This window comes from Cupressus sempervirens, chromosome 6, assembly GCF_028749045.1.
Source record: "Cupressus sempervirens isolate cs-2001-9-10 chromosome 6, ASM2874904v1, whole genome shotgun sequence".
Lineage (NCBI taxonomy): Eukaryota > Viridiplantae > Streptophyta > Pinopsida > Cupressales > Cupressaceae > Cupressus > Cupressus sempervirens.
The window spans coordinates 190,642,788-190,659,049 of NC_143123.1; the positions used below are offsets into that span (position 1 = coordinate 190,642,788).

At 35.9% G+C, this 16,262-nt stretch overlaps 1 pseudogene; it reads right to left on the reverse strand.

Moving 5' to 3' along the window:
- Window positions 1–7,426: 7,426 nt before the first annotated feature.
- LOC149551896 (histidine kinase CKI1-like) overlaps window positions 7,427–16,262 on the reverse strand; it is a 56,833-nt pseudogene continuing 47,997 nt past the window's right edge.

Sequence of the window (16,262 nt, forward strand, 5' to 3'; positions counted from 1 at the left end):
GTGTAAAAATTTCTAAGAGAAACATTGGCCATGAAGACTTCTCTAGTCTACAGGACTCATGAAGATTCATGACTATGGATTTGAACTTAATGTAAATTTGTAATCCATCAAGACCCTTAACATCACCAATTCTACTTCTTAATATGACAACCAGATTATCATGATCTTCTCTTTCTAATCTAGCAATCTCTGCATGAAGATTTTCTAACTCATATTGATATCTAGACTCAGAATCCATCTTATAAATTTTTAAAACTCTACCTCTATTTTCTTAGTGCTGAAATCACTAGATGGAGGCAACCATTTATACCATTCAACTTTCATGAATATAGAGACATGAAAACTGAAAATACCTTTATGTGTTGTGGTCTAAAACTTTAGATCTATTGATTGGCACAGGTGCAAACATGGAATCCTTCACACCATAGATAAATTCCTTTATAGAGCTGCCACCTCCTTGAAGAGGAAAATGAAATCACAATAGTGATTCACCCTTTGAAATGAATTATTTTAGCAGACACAAGCAACCACATAAACTTGTCAAGAATTTAAAACTTCCTTTCCAAGAAACTATCAAAAACTTCAGATTTGCCCATACAACTGAAAGTCCTTCAAAATTTTGCAATGAAATCAACTAGGAACAAATTGGTATAGAGATTTGAGAGTCGCCACTCACTCATGTGAGAAATAAAACATAATTTGTCACTTGAAAAATCTGAACCAGACCTTCAATGTAGAAAAAACTTGCAGATCACTAACATCTTGAAAAGAAAATAAACTTTATAAATCATTTCTTGACTCTGAAACTTTCTCAACAGCACTTGCATAGACTGAACTGATTGAAGATAGACTTATAACAGTCATAGAACACAATTTACATTCAAATCTCACAACATACTACTGCAAATGAATAAAGCTTAACTGGGGAACATGAAACTTCAGCAAGGAAATAAGAAACGCCTCTTGCTATATATATGCTATATTCAATCTATTTCATTGCCAGAGATTTTTAGTTCTTTCTGAATGCAACTCCCCAATAGAGTTGCCATTTTGTTGGTGTTTGAAAATGCTAGAGAGTTTTCAATTATCCCTATGAGAATATGACACATTTAGGGGTAGCTAACTCCCATTATCAACATATCACTTCAGACATAGGGCCAACTATAAGGCTTGACCCTTCTTCTTCTTTAGGCTCTGCAAAACCTAGGTGGGTGGACCTATAAATTCTTTTGATATCGTACCAGTGCAAAACATATCACTAAATCTATTAAGTAGATTGAAATCCCTTGTATCTCCTAATAACTCATGAAATGACATTGATCTGCAGTAGCTAAATGCAAATATAGAATATTCACAAGTTGAGTGAGGGCATTCTATTTAGGTCCTTCAACATGAAAGGTGAAAAGAACGTTTGATTAATAATGTTGAATTCAGCAAAACCTCAAATATGTAGCAGTAAGACCTATTGATCCTATAAACTGATCAATGTCTTAACCATTGGGCAAATCCATGAGTCATAAACACAAATATGGATATCTAATACTTATACATATATTTCGATATACGATCTATCTATTCAACTTGTAAATAAACATCTATGCTCAATCCAAACCTCATTCTTACATGATATCCTTCTCAAAAAACCTGCAACCCTATTGGTTTACTGAAGCATTCACATAACTGCTTGAGTCATAAGCAACAAAAAAAAAATGTACAAACTTAAGGGACTGCAACTATAACCTAGGCTCTTTGTTCAAAGGTCATAAAACATTACAACTCACTGAGACTAGAGACGAGAATCAGAATGAAACTAATGAAATTCTTCTGCTCTTTGTATTAATTTCCTTGAAACAATACAACCAAATGCATGAAATGAAAACATGAAAACACCTAACAGATATGAACTTGCTGTATTTATCTTCATACTGCTGTTCACATAAGAGAAATTTGCTGAAGAATGTGGTATCATAGTAAGAAATTGGAACCCTGCTGGTATTACCCAGAGAAAACTGCCTACCGATTATTTTCTTAGTCACCAAAACTAGAATGCTTACAAAGAATAAAAGATAGAAAGATATAGCAAGAAGTGAATTCATGGATTTGATATGCAACTACCATCTATCCCCTTGAAATTCAATCTTTGGCAACTGAAAAATCCCTTTCATTTCTTTACCCATCTGATCTGATTTGGTTTTCATCATCACACTCTAGCTGACTTGAAAATATCCTCTGCTCAATCATGAAAACCTGTTTGCCAAAATATCTGATTTGCCTCATGAAATGCCAGTGAAATTTTAGTTTTTACAAAGTGAATGTGTTCAAATTTTGACCCATACTGCATTTCAACTATTTTTTAACCATATTCAAATTAATGTCATGTCAAAAAATCAAATCTAAACTTCTTGGTTTGAATACAGTTGTAATTCAGGTACCTGAGACAAATCCACCTATGGCTTGAACCAATTGCTTCCTATGCAAAAACTGACTCCAGAATCAAAAAATTTAGATTCTCACAATTTTGAAAATATATGATAAGGCATATCTAGCCTCTCGAAAATGTCTAGGAAGTCATTTTGAAAAATACTCCCCTAGTAGAAACACTCAGCCTGTCTGCAACCTCTTTTGATTTTAAATTTTTCAAAAATTCAAAAATTTCCTAAAGTTCAAACTTTATATTAAAATGACCTCTTTTGATTTTAAAAAAATTTGAACGTGTAGTCACTTTTTGAAAACAATTTTAAAAATGAAAATTTAAAATCATTTTATTTTGCCCATCCCTCCAATTTTGTGGTCAACTAACTTTCACTAGCTTCCACGTGTCCATTCATGATTCGTCCACCTCTACTTCATCTGCCACATCACCGTCTACTCTGGGCCTAGTGACACATGGAAAAATCCTATTTTCTCGCATTTCTTATCCTGGGTGCAACTTATTTTTGCGAAGAAGTGGGCATCTCACGATTTTGCCACGTGGCGTCATCTACTTGCATCTCCTCTAAATTTTCCATCTGTGCCACATCATCATGCTTGCGGGACTCACTGCCACGTGGCAGCTTCTTGCATTCCCGCATTCTTTATCTTTCAGGCACTTTTTTTTTGTGGGGAAGCAGGCACCATAGGATTTGTACACCTGGCATGATCTCGAAGTACCCTTCCACATCAGTGTTTATGTACCTTTGCTCAAAATTTATTCATTGATGACCTGCCAACTAGCTTTCATTGGTGCACAGGGTCCACCTTCTAGCCTACACCCTTGCCTTTCAAAAGGCTCTATCTTAATTCATTTCATTATATGTGTGAAAGAATATTTAAACACCTAAAAACTCTAATCCCCATACAATGTGGGATAAAAGGTTTACAACGTTTTCCTGGAGTCTGTGTCTGTTTTATTGTGGAATTTCTCCTTCTTATTGCATACACGGGTTCTCTAATCTCCTTGCAGCTTTTTCATGGCTTCTCTACTTTTATAAGCCATGTGTTTTACTTCCTCTGCATCTACAGTGAAACTGGTCAAAATTTTAGCATTAAGACTGCGGCTTCGTTGTCTTTTAATATGCGTGTTTCTTCTTATTTAAGCATGGGTTGTTTTGCTTGTTTGCAATGCTGAACCTCCTCTCTTGTGTTCATGCTTTGAAAATTACCTCTATTCTCCATTCGTCCCTTGCTAGTTCCTTTTATGGTCTGCTGAGCGGCTCTTCTTAACATATGCGACTTCTTTGAAAATGCATTGACTTCTAGTTTTTTATGAGTCTCCTATTGGACTCTACCACTGGAAACTCCTCCTTTGAGCTAGTGGCTTTTTCCTTTCTGTTCAACATCTTTCAACGTTTCTAGTGCTTGCTATGTTTGGGCAACTTTTCTTTATTTGTGTCTAAACGTGTGGACTCCCTTGTTTATGCTGGCATGAATTTCCTTTTGAGTGGTGTGAAGTTTCTTCAAACTATGCATTGGTTGCTGCTCAATGTGGACTCCCCTTGTTTTGGATGCAGATGTCCTTGTTATTATGTGCTGATTGGTTTTGGTTTGGGTGTGGATTCTTCTATGAACTCTGATGTCCCCCTTTCCTTTTCCTGCATGGGATGTTTTGCTCCACCTTCTAACATGGCACTGCTTTCTTGTTTTACTGGCGTGGTGTCTCCTTTTAACAATCCAATTCTTATGTAGGTTACCTTATTCTCAAAGGATGGAAAGTCATGCCATTGTTTAGAAACATTCACCACAGTGCTGAGTTCTTCTATGATCCACAAAAGTTTGACCCACTATTTTCAGATGCCGCTAAAGCCCAACACATTTATGCCTTTTGGAAGTGGGGCTCATTCTTGTTCAAAGGCATGAGTTATCTCCTATAGCCTGAAAATCCCCTGCCTCTCCACACATTTCCTTATTTCAACAAATTCATAACTCCTTTGTTTTACACTGCAAGTTACTTTGTTGAATGGCGTGGGGATATTTGTCACTGTGCTAGGTATGAGGAGCTCCCTCGACATGATCCTGAATGTAATAAATATATCTATATAGAATTTAGGGTGACTTGCAAGTACCAAGTGAATAGACGACTAAAAATTGAGAGTAAATGTCCAGCTACATTACCTCAATAAAGTTCTTAGACAAGATGAACTAACCCATATTTTCCAAAATGTGCCTTGTCAATTATCCCATAGGTATGTTCATTATTTTGACTTACAACCTCTAGCTACCCACTAGATTTTCCCATCGCCTAGCACCTTCCCTGATTTGTTCATGGTAAAAGATGGTCTCCCCTTAGTAACATGATTTAAGACTATTGTTATGACCTGTAGTCGATCGTATATAGATGTAACCTATTGGTGTTTGAAAATGTTACCCATTTCCAATTACCCTGATGAGAACAAGACACATCTAGGGGCAGCTAACTCCCATTTTCAACATGCCCATTTAGACAACAAGCCAACTATAAGGCATGACCCTTCTTCTTCTTCAGGCTCTACAAAACCTAGGCGAGTAGACTTGTAGATTCTTTATATGGTACTAGTTGTCAAAGCATACACTGAATCTATTATGAAGCAAATAAAACCCTTATTTCTCCTGATAACTCATGAAATAACATCAATCTACAATAGCTAAATACAGATCTAGGATATTCATAAGCTGAGTGAGGGAATTCTATTATAGCTCTTCAACATGAAAGGGGAAAAGTATTTGATTATTGATGTTGATGTTCAACAAACCCTCAAACATGCAGCAAAACCTAATGATCCTATCTCTGATCAGTGCCTAATCCACTGGGCAAATCCATGAATTCAAAACATACATCTGTGACATTAGGACATATTCTGTATACCCAAACATCAAATCTATCTAATCACCTTGTGATTTAGACATCAGTGTTCATTTAGATCTCATTCTCACAAAATATCCTTCTTAACATAACTAGTAACCCTGTCAAACACATTAAGCATTTACTTGGCACTTTGTTCCAACAACAAAATATATTAGACATACAACCTGAAGGGGAAGCAAATTAATCTCAGCTCTTCGTTCCAAGACCACATAAGACTACAGATTACTGAGATAGGAGACGAGAACTAGAATCAAACTAAAGAAATGCTGCTCATATGTATTCATTTTCTTTGAAAATATACATTCAGATGCATGAAATTAAAACATGGAACAACCTAATGTATCAGAACTATTTGTATTATCTGCACTACTACAGTTCACATGAGAGAAATTGCTAAAGAATGGAGGTGGAATCACAGTTTTGGATCCAAAGGAATGGTCTCATAGAATGACAGCAAATTCTCTACCAACAGTGGTCTCCCAGTAACAAAAAATTGGAACCCCTTCAATGGAAGAAAGAAAGAAAGATATAGAAGAGAAAGAATTCTCGAATCTATTTTGAAGACGACAAGTGTCCACTTGAAATTCAATCCTGTGCAACTGAGTAACCTTTTTCTTATTTCATCCCATTTGATCTAATTTTGTTTCATCATTATCTGCAACTGATTGGAAAATATCTCTGTTTGAATGATAAAAGCTTTTTGAATCACCAAAATATCTGATTGTCCCATGAAAAAGCCAGTGAAAATGAGTTTTTACTGAGTAAATCTAAACAAATTCAACCCTAACTACATTTCCATTGCCTTCTACCGATATTCAGGTCATTATCTTGACAAAAATCAAAATTGAACTTCTTGGTCTGAATATGGTTGCAATTTAGGTACCTGAGACAAATCCTCTTGTAATTTCGGCAATATATAACATCGCCTATTTTGCATCTCAGAAACCCACTAAAAGTCATTTTCAAAATGACTACTCTGCTAAAAAACCATGGTCTTCACATTTGATTTTTTAAATTTATTGAAAAATTTTAAATATTCTAAAGTCAAACTTTAGAAAAAATCCCATTTGATTTTAAAACTTGACGTGGGCATTTTCAACAAAAATAATAATAAAATATTATTATTTTTTAACTCTTCAATATTTCCCTGACCCTTTTAATCCATGGTCAACCTTAAGTTTGACCAGTGCCATGTGGCATCTTCTGATTGGACCGCTCATTGCATCTACCATGTCATCAAACACGGGACCCATTGCCACATGTCATCTTCTCGCTAACTCACTCTGCTAAATCTCGTGCATCTTCTGCTTGGCGAGTAAGCGAGGACCGCTGGATGTGCCATGTGGCACAATCTCATTGCAACCGATCTGATCATGCCATATCATGTCTTGCTCGTTGCCACTTGTCATGATCTGATTCGCTAACAGCACTGCAATGGAACCCACGTAACATTTTGGATCTCATCAAATTTTCACAATTGTTTGACACTCTCACTATGTCGCTAGCCAAACTTTTTGAAATTTTTGGGCTAGCGAAGTAGTGAGGTGCCGGATTTTTAGTTTTTCGGTAACCTCCCACTCGCTGATGTCATTCTTTTTTGGATTGCATGTTTGCTCAAAAATTTGTCTTTAACTGTGTTTATAACTGGCCTGCCGACCATGGCCCCACCTCCACGAACTTGGCTTCCAAAAGCCTCTTTCTTTGAGACACTACTCAATAGTGTGTAATGGTATTTAAACACTTGGAAAAAACCTCCCACAATGAATGTGGGACAAATGTGGTCTCATATTCTATGCATTCTGGTTGCTACAGCTTGTTTGCTTCAAACTCTGCCTCTGTTTCTTTTCTATGGTTGCATGTGGAAACTTCTTTCTATTGCGTAGAAGTCTCTTTTTCTTAAAAAAAAGAAACAATAGCTCTTCCTTTATTTATGCACTAACTACCCTATTACAACCGCTGGCTGGAGCCTCCTTTCTATTCAGACTTGGCATTTTTCATATGATTAGCGCAGACCTCTGTCTTTTGGAAACGTGGACTCCTGTGAGAAGGCATGGGCAATGTCTTCTATTCCATTTCAGGTTCTTTGTCTTTAAAGTGCATGGAGCTTCATTTTTTTATGGATGTTTTCTTGTATGCAATGCTCTCGATTTCTGCTCGTTGTGTTCCTTTTCCAGTAAGATCCTACACAAGGTCCCAAATTGCATGCAAACAAGAGCCATGAATGGGCTTATGTAAAATCAAGTCACAAGGAACCAATCCTCTATTCAAGTACTCTAATTCTACAGTGGGAGTGTTTGCATTGGCTAGCCATACAACCTTATAGATAGGCATCTGTCCAACTCCAGAAAAATCACTTATAATCAGTGATATTTGTTTAGGAGGTCCTACAATATTGTTGATATCTAGAACAACTAGTACATGCAAACTTACTGTCTTCACCTTTCTCTGTTTAGATTCCTTAGTATTTGGACCACAATGATCTAGAGAGAGTTGCTTTACACCATAATCAAGGAATGTGTCACCTTGATGTCCTGCTAAGTTGGTATCATTCGTGCAAGGATCACTCAATAGGCTCTTCAAAAAAACAAAGTCAAAAGTATCAGAAGCCCTCAAACTTTGGACAAGAACCTCTTGTTTTAGGTTTTCAAGTGTTGGGATGAAATCCCACCATTCGTTACCATCAAAACCTGTACACATCTGTGCTCTAGCCAATTCTTTATAATCAATTTGCTTGCCTCTCCATTCAATGCAAGAACTACATAGATAGTTTCTTTGAGAGAAAGCCTTTGCAAATGGACGTCAGAAGTGCTATAACTCATTGGAGATTTCCATCCTAGTTGCCAATCTTGAATTTCAAGTTTTTCACTTAAATCACTTCTAGCACACAAAGAAACTCCACCAAGAACATGTGTACCTGATGACTAGTTTGCTCCATTCTTGCTTTGATCTATAGTAACCTTGGCATTTCTGAAAAAGAGATTAAACCTAAAGCAAGTTCCTTTTTCCCAGGTTCACCTTTGTCAACAATCTTGATATTTCCACCCATCAGATGCACCAAAGATTGAACAATGCCAAGACCCAGACCAATGCCACCGTGATTTGCATAAGTTAATCCAACAATTTGGACAAAGTTCTCAAAAATAGACTTGTGTTTGTCCTTTGGTATACCCTTTCCTGTATCCTCTACCTCAAACTCAAATTCCATATAATTTGAGTCAGTTTGAACCTCAGAAGAGGCATGTAATTGTTTGTAAGCATTACTAGCCTGAGTGACCCATTTGGGCCCTACAATGTTCAACACTATGGCCCCCATTTACTGAGGGATTCCTATGGGTACCTTGCTTAACCCAAGCATGTAATATCACATGGCTTTTAGATGTAAACTTTACGTTATTGCTTAGTAAATTACATAGTATCTGTTTCAGTCGACCTGCATCACCTTTGACCCATGATACTTTCTCTACAGACTCATCACACAAATCCAATACAACTTCTACACCTTTATCTAATGCCACAACAGAGAACATATCTACAACTTCTTCAAGGACCTGAACTATATTGAAGTCTGTCTTGTCAAGTTGCAATTTCTCAGCCTCAATTTTACTCACATCCAAGATAGTGTTTAATAAACCCAAACCTCTGGTCAAGCTCTAAAAATAGGCACACTGATTCTCTATTCCACATATTTTCAACTTGCCAAATCTCGTCTCACGAAAAATTCTAGGTCAAAAGATATTGACCGTCAAAGTTTCCTTCTCGGATTTATCTGCAAGCAAACACGTCAGAAAGCAATAAATTGGGTTTGGATTCGGCTCAGAAAACTAGACAAATGAACACTTGGGAAGATGAAAACTGGGGCATTGATTCTCTATCATGAGGACAATATGAATCTGTGATTTGGGCTCATGACGAATCATGGGACAAATTTGGCAAGTGTCTAAAGTTGGCTACTTGGATTTTTAGGACAGAAAACAATGACAACATAACAATTTTTACAAATGGAATGACTCTGGAAAAGTGTGTAAACGGATTCGTCAAGATTTGAAATCTGACACACTTGGAGTATTTTTAGAGGAAAATACAGGGGTACAATCTCTTTGATCTCACCAATCATGGATCTCAAGTTATTTCATCTCGAACAGGGGTCCTGATAAATCTGCAAATGCTAACACCAGTATAACTTTAGAAATTCCATTTGGAATCGCATTTGAAAACTAATCAAACGGATTCGTCAAGAGCTGAAACTTGAAACATGACAAGTCTCTGACACCTACAATGTAATGCAATAAGAATTTCAACATTTTGGTCAACTAGTCAAAAGTTATAGCATGTCAAACAGGGCTTCCCAGAATTTTGAATATTTTTCAAAAACATGAAAACGGTAACTGACCAACTTTGAGGGGTTCAAAACCTAGTCAAACGGACTTGAAATTTGAAACATAGGTTTTTAGGTAAGGACACTAGACACTCTCAGAGTGGAAAGTCACAAAACCTTTCTGGGTGCAAGATATTTAGATGCAAACACAGCCTCCTGTCGCTGTTCGATACTTAGGTGAAAAAGCAAGATTGACAATTGTTCAAAACATGACTTCACTGGATAGCTCAGAATGATGATTTGACCATATGGAATAGGTAGATAGGCTGAATGGAAGGTGTTAGAAAAATTAAACACCATTTATGCATTAACTCAACAGTGAGGTACATAGGTTTCACAAAGCATTTATAGGCCTGAATTTCACAATAGTGCTCAAAATTGACCATGCAATTTTGAGCGCCAACAGAACCCATCTCCAATTTCATTTTTGCAATGCCCATGATCCAATTTAGATGCTCTCCTCTATATTGTGTCTTTGCAACTTGTGTGGAGCCTTTCCTTAGTGTGGGTGAGTTATGTTTCTTTACAAGTCCCTCTATTTTTGCATTTTCTATAGAACGTCTCCTTCCCCCTTTTAAAATCCAATCTCCTTTTTCCCATAAAAACTTCTCGATATCCTCTGCTTCTTTTTCTATTTGTTAGAAAAGTCTTCTATTCATTGGACCACACACATTTTTCTTTTTTATATCAAAGCATAGCTTATTTCCTTTTAAATCAGGTGCCTCTAGGAGACACTGCAACACTCTATCAACACTCTAATATTCTTCTCCAGAGGTGGCTCTTTTGTTGACTCCTTAACTCATCTAACAATCATTATTTTATAACCATATGTTTTGCACCTATATGTTCTTTTCTTCCTTGAAATGGGATTCAACCATTTATTACATTATTTCATTTCAATCTTCCAAACTCACTTGAAAACTCCTTTTTTTGGGTAGCTCAGTCCAAAGTCAGGATTACAACACATGGGGCTCATGAGTACTCCTCCCTTTATATATATTGTTCTTTCTGTCAAGGCTTCTTGAAGCTTCAGTTTAAAATGGAGAACACATAAAATCTGATGTAGGTATTGGACCTAGGTTATCTTTTTCATTAAATGGTTAATACCTTTTAACTCACTTCGAAACCGATCAATCCAGGCAAAATTAGTCGAGCCCCAAAGTGGGTCCGGCTAATCAAATTTTCATTTTCGTACAACTAAACTACAAAACTCACTTATCTACCCTCTAGCACTGATTTGAAATAAATTCGATCACTGAAAGCGAATTAGAAGCTGATTTCACATCTTTCTGCAAACTATCAATTTTGCGTCAACAGGTCCTTTGACTAGCCTTAAAAACTAATTCGAACCTTTGACCGGGCTTTGAAAATTGACCCACTGATTCTCTATTCTACACACTTGCACCTTGTGAGTTCTCATCTTATGAAGAATTCCCAGTCAAAAGATATTCATCGTCAAAGTTGCCTTCTCAGAATTACCTACAAGTAAACAAGTCAGAAAACAACAAACTAGGTTTGGATTTGGCTCAGAAAACTAGGCAAATGAGCACATAGGGAAATGAAAAATGGGGCATTATTTCTCTGTCACGAGGAGAGTATAAATCTGGGATTTGGTCTCCTAATGAATAACAGGATGTGAGTGGCGATCAATCAAAGTAGGCTACTTGGATTTTGCAAACTAGGAACAATGACAGAAAGCAATTTTTGCAAAGGGAATGAACCTGGAAAACTGTGCATATAGATTTGTCATGACTTGCAAACTGACACACATGGAGTATTTTTAGAGGAAAACACAGTGCTACAATCCATTTGACCTCACCTATCATGGATTAGGAGTTATGACATCATGAAAAGGGGTACCAAACAATCTACAAATACTGACACCAGTAAAAGTTAGAAATTGTGTTTGGAATCGCGTTTGAAAACTGATCAAACAGATTTTTCATAAGCTAAAACTTGAAACATAATAAGTCTCTGACATCTATAATGTAATGCAACAAGAATTTCAACATTTGGGTCAACTGGGTCAAATTTATAGCACATCAAATAGGGCTTCCCAGAATTATGTGCAATATGCAAAAGCGTGAAAACAATAAATTACCAACTTTAAGGGATTCAAAACCTAGTCAAACGGACTTGAAATAGCTCAAAATCTGAAACATAGGTTCTCAGATATGGACACTAAAAACTCCCAAAGAGGAAGGTCACAAAATATTTTTGGGTGCAAGTTATTCAATGAAAAACACGGGCTCTTTTCATTATTTGACACTTTAGGTAAAATGCAGATATGATAATTACTCAAAACGAGACTTCACGGGATGGCTCAAAATCTCAATTTATCATCATGGAATGCTTAGGCAGACTGAATGAAAGGTGTTAGAAAGATTGAACACCTTTGGGGCTTTATAGGTATAGCTGGGTACAATCTCATTTAAAAGTATTTATAGGGCTCAAATTTCTCAAAAGTGCTCAAAATTGACCATGCAATTTTTACCACCAACACCTTGATCTTGTGTTGTAGATGCAAATGGCTCTATCTAACTTGTTTATTGTTGTTCTACAATAACAACTTGTGTTTCCACTGTGCTCTTCTCTATTGTATCAACTTTGGCAATTGTATCAACCTTGTTAGATGTATCATCTAATATTTGGACCAAAGGTTGTACATTAGTGATTGGAGGGATCATAGAAGGTGGTTCTTGTGAATTCATGTTTTTTCTTTTAGTATTAGTCAATGTCTTCTGTAGTTCATCCACACTGACCAGTACAAGATTATTATAAATTTTTTCTTATAGTGTGGACTGGTCTAGGATCTTCTTGGGATCTTCCTTCATAAGGGGATTGATGTTCTATGCTATGACTTCAAAAACATCCTTAACAGTAATTTTTTCAATGTCTATACTTCTTACACATAGAGGACTAACACTCAACACTTGTGTGTCTTGTATAGTCTGTTCTTCATGCCGCTTTGGCTCAGCTATTGCCTTGTCATTTATTTTCTTTTTTATATTTTCTTGATTATCTTCTTCATTATCCTTAACCTCTATGGGCTCTTCCTCACCTTCCTTTGTTGTAGTCAACCCATAACTAAGTTTCCACATTTGAGTGGTCTTCTTGACCACATCTTCAATATTATTTTTGTAAAATGCTAAAGGATTTGTATTTAGGTACAAACCTAACTACATATTTCTTTATATCCTTAGAAATATGTGCCTTTGTTAGTTCAAGCATCAATTGTGCTCATGAAGTTTCTTGAATTTATCTCTCCAAGTTCAGACAATAGTGCCATTTTTGGTCAACTCTATCATTAAAATTCTTATAGAGTTGGCAAGTTCTAGTGGGGTTGTCTTGAACTCTGGCATTATATCATATATGGCTTCCTCCACTTGATTTTTCTCCACTTCACCCAATTTATCAAAATCCACATGACTAAATCCTAATAAGTCTACATTATTCTTAATATTTTCACATAAATTTTTTATGTTTGAAAGAGGATTATGACTCACCACCTTAAATTGGTTGTTGTCATATGAATCCATTTTTTTTTATTAGACTTGGCTTGTGCCACATATTTCCTTCTTGGTTTCTTCTAAATTTGACCTCCTTGCTCTACCAGTTTGGTCTTTTCTTTGGCCTTTTGAGCTATTACATGTGTACTAGCTCTTGTAGTAGGTGTAGTAGACTTGGCTTGGCTTGGTTTTGTAGTTTTCTTAGCCCTTGCCATAGGTTGTGCCTTGGCCTTCCTCTTCTTTGTATTAATGGGTGTAGGTGCTTCCTCAGCTTCTTATTCCTTAGAACCTTCAGCTACTTAAGTCTCCTCCTCTTCTGGCGGATCTTCACCCATACCTTGAGTTAATGCAAGAGGTCCTTGTGCTTGGATGTCTTCTTCCTCTTCATCCTCTTCTTCCTCTTCTTCCTCCTTCTCAACACCCTCTCCAAATTTGGCCTTTAGTTTCTTCACCAACCTATCCTTCTTCTTGATAACTAAGGCAGTCTTCAACTCCATTGCAATTTTGGACTTTCCCAATTCATAATTGCCAAATGCCTTAGCATTTTTATCCACCTCTTTTGTAAGTAATGCAGTAATAGTTGTAGAGGCTTCAACCACATTTATTTCATAACCTAAGGGTCTCAACCATCTCACTCTTGGTGTAGCAACTTGTACAAAAGTGTAGTTGGCATCTAGTAGGAAACAAATTCCATCATAACATTTCTCTACTAGTGTCACTGGTATTCTCAACCTCTTCTTCATTGATTTCTTGAAGTCTTCAAAAAATAACTTGTCATTAGAGAATCAAAATTCTCACATAATTGCTCAATAAATTCCCCAATCTTCACTACTACTAATCTATTTGTTTTCCATCCCATAGTGCCAAATGAAGGGAATGTGTTCTAAACATAAAAGAATATACATGTCAATATAGAACCAAATTTACATTGTGCACTCTTTGTCTTTCTAATTGCTCCAAGGTTCTCCATCAATTGTTGCAATTATAGCTCTGCTAGATCATATGTGTGATCTTTCTTAATAATTTTGTATCCCACATCCATAGCTATACATGGCACACTATTTAATCTACTAGATTGATAGAACTTGTGTGATATAACCCTTACAACAAACTCTATCAATGTATTAGTGATTATATCCATAGTCATACCTCTCTTGTTCTATAGAACTCAAGTTTTTTTCTCAATCATCTCCTTCAAATCATTTCTTAGTGTCTTAGGAAAATCTAGGGTTGGGTAACCAATATCCCTATGGATTATCCTCTCAGTGATTTTGATAGGTCAATTGTCTAGCCATAATGAACCATCATGAATTCATCTAAGCACTATCCTTATCCATTCTATCTTAAGTACATTTTGAAAATCTAGGGCTCATGTCAACCCTTTTCTCTCAACAATTTGAATTCTTCTTTCAACATACCTTTATCACAGAGTCTTCCATATGCTTCCCTAATCTCTAGATCCCCATTGCTACTAATCTTATAGTTGTAGCATTTTCTAACATCTTGCACCATTAACATTTTTAGAGGTATCATGATAATGCTTCAAAAGGGTTATGCTTGTAAGAAATGTCAAGAATAGCTTTGAAAATGGATTTCTTGACCTCATTAATCACTAACTAAAAATTCAAAACTTCCTTTCCTTCTACATTCTTTGAACTTGATGTCATAATGTAAAACTAGGGTTTATGAAAATATAAATTGCATAGCTCAGCTCTTGACTAGTTTGAAATTGTTGCTAGAATCTTTCACAACTACTTTGAATGGATTTTCAGATTGCCTTATGCTTTGCTTGATCTTACTCAAATTTGAAATGATGTGAAATGAGCTAAAATCAATCAAATACCCTTTGAATACACTACAATAAATGTTAAGTGCTTACACAAATATAAGCTCGACATCAACCAATTTCAAGCTCACTCGACATCCATTAACATTTCATTCACTTGACAACCACCATGAGCTCGACATCAACTAGCTAGTCTATTAGCTCTACATCTTCTAGCATTTCACTTAGCACACATAGGAAATATTTCATGCACAGTAGTAACATAAAAACTTAAAGATTTATCTTGGATTTCTAATAAAATCTTGCACTTTTATTCATGCTAATGTAATCTTTTTAGTACTAACTTCCTTTTGGAACTGATGTATTATATAATGTTTAATTATCAGTCCCACATACCTCTTGATTGTCTAGTTTGATGAGGTGTGATCACCTGATCTATTAGGTGAAGTGATCCCTTCTCCATTTGATGTGTTGATATCATATTTCTTCTTCCATGTCTTGTTGATTTCATTTATGATATTTTCAACATCTGCCTTGCCTTTGCCTTTATCAAATTTACAACTTGGTGCCTTTGACCTTGTTGGACAATATCTATTGATGTGACTAGTCTTCAAACAACTAAAAAATGTGGTTTGACTCAACCACCTCTTGTAGTCACTTCTGAAGTGTGTCCTAATAAAATTCTTAGGAACATGTTCATATTCTTGACAATAGTAACAACTATATCTTGTATTATAATTCTAGTTATAAGAGTTTCCATTGTTCCTTACCTTTGTTTGCCTATTTAATGCCACATGGATTTTGATTTACACTCAAAAGCTCTATGTCCATACTTTTTATAGTTGTAGCAATAGCCTTCAAATCTTTGTGTATGCATGGTCTTGGTTCTATATTGATGTACCTAATGATTGTGTTTCTTGCACTTTTGGTTGTGAACCATGCTCTTATGCTTGACATTTTGATTTTTAGTCTTGCTCCTACACACATTAGTAGTATGTCCTTTCTTATGATGATTATGACAAGTAGGTTTGGAGTTCTTACCTTTGTTCTTCCTTTCTTCAGCACATTTGGATGATTCTCCTTCTTTAGTGCTTGTATATCCTAGTATTGATGTGTCATTATTAGATCTAGGGGATATCAATAATTGCTCAAAGTATTGATGGCTTCACTTGGTTTATTGAAAGCTTTAGAAAAATCCTTTTCACTCTTTAGGTCATTTTGCAGTTGTTCATTCTACAACTTCAATGTTGTTATCTCAATGTCCTCAAAATT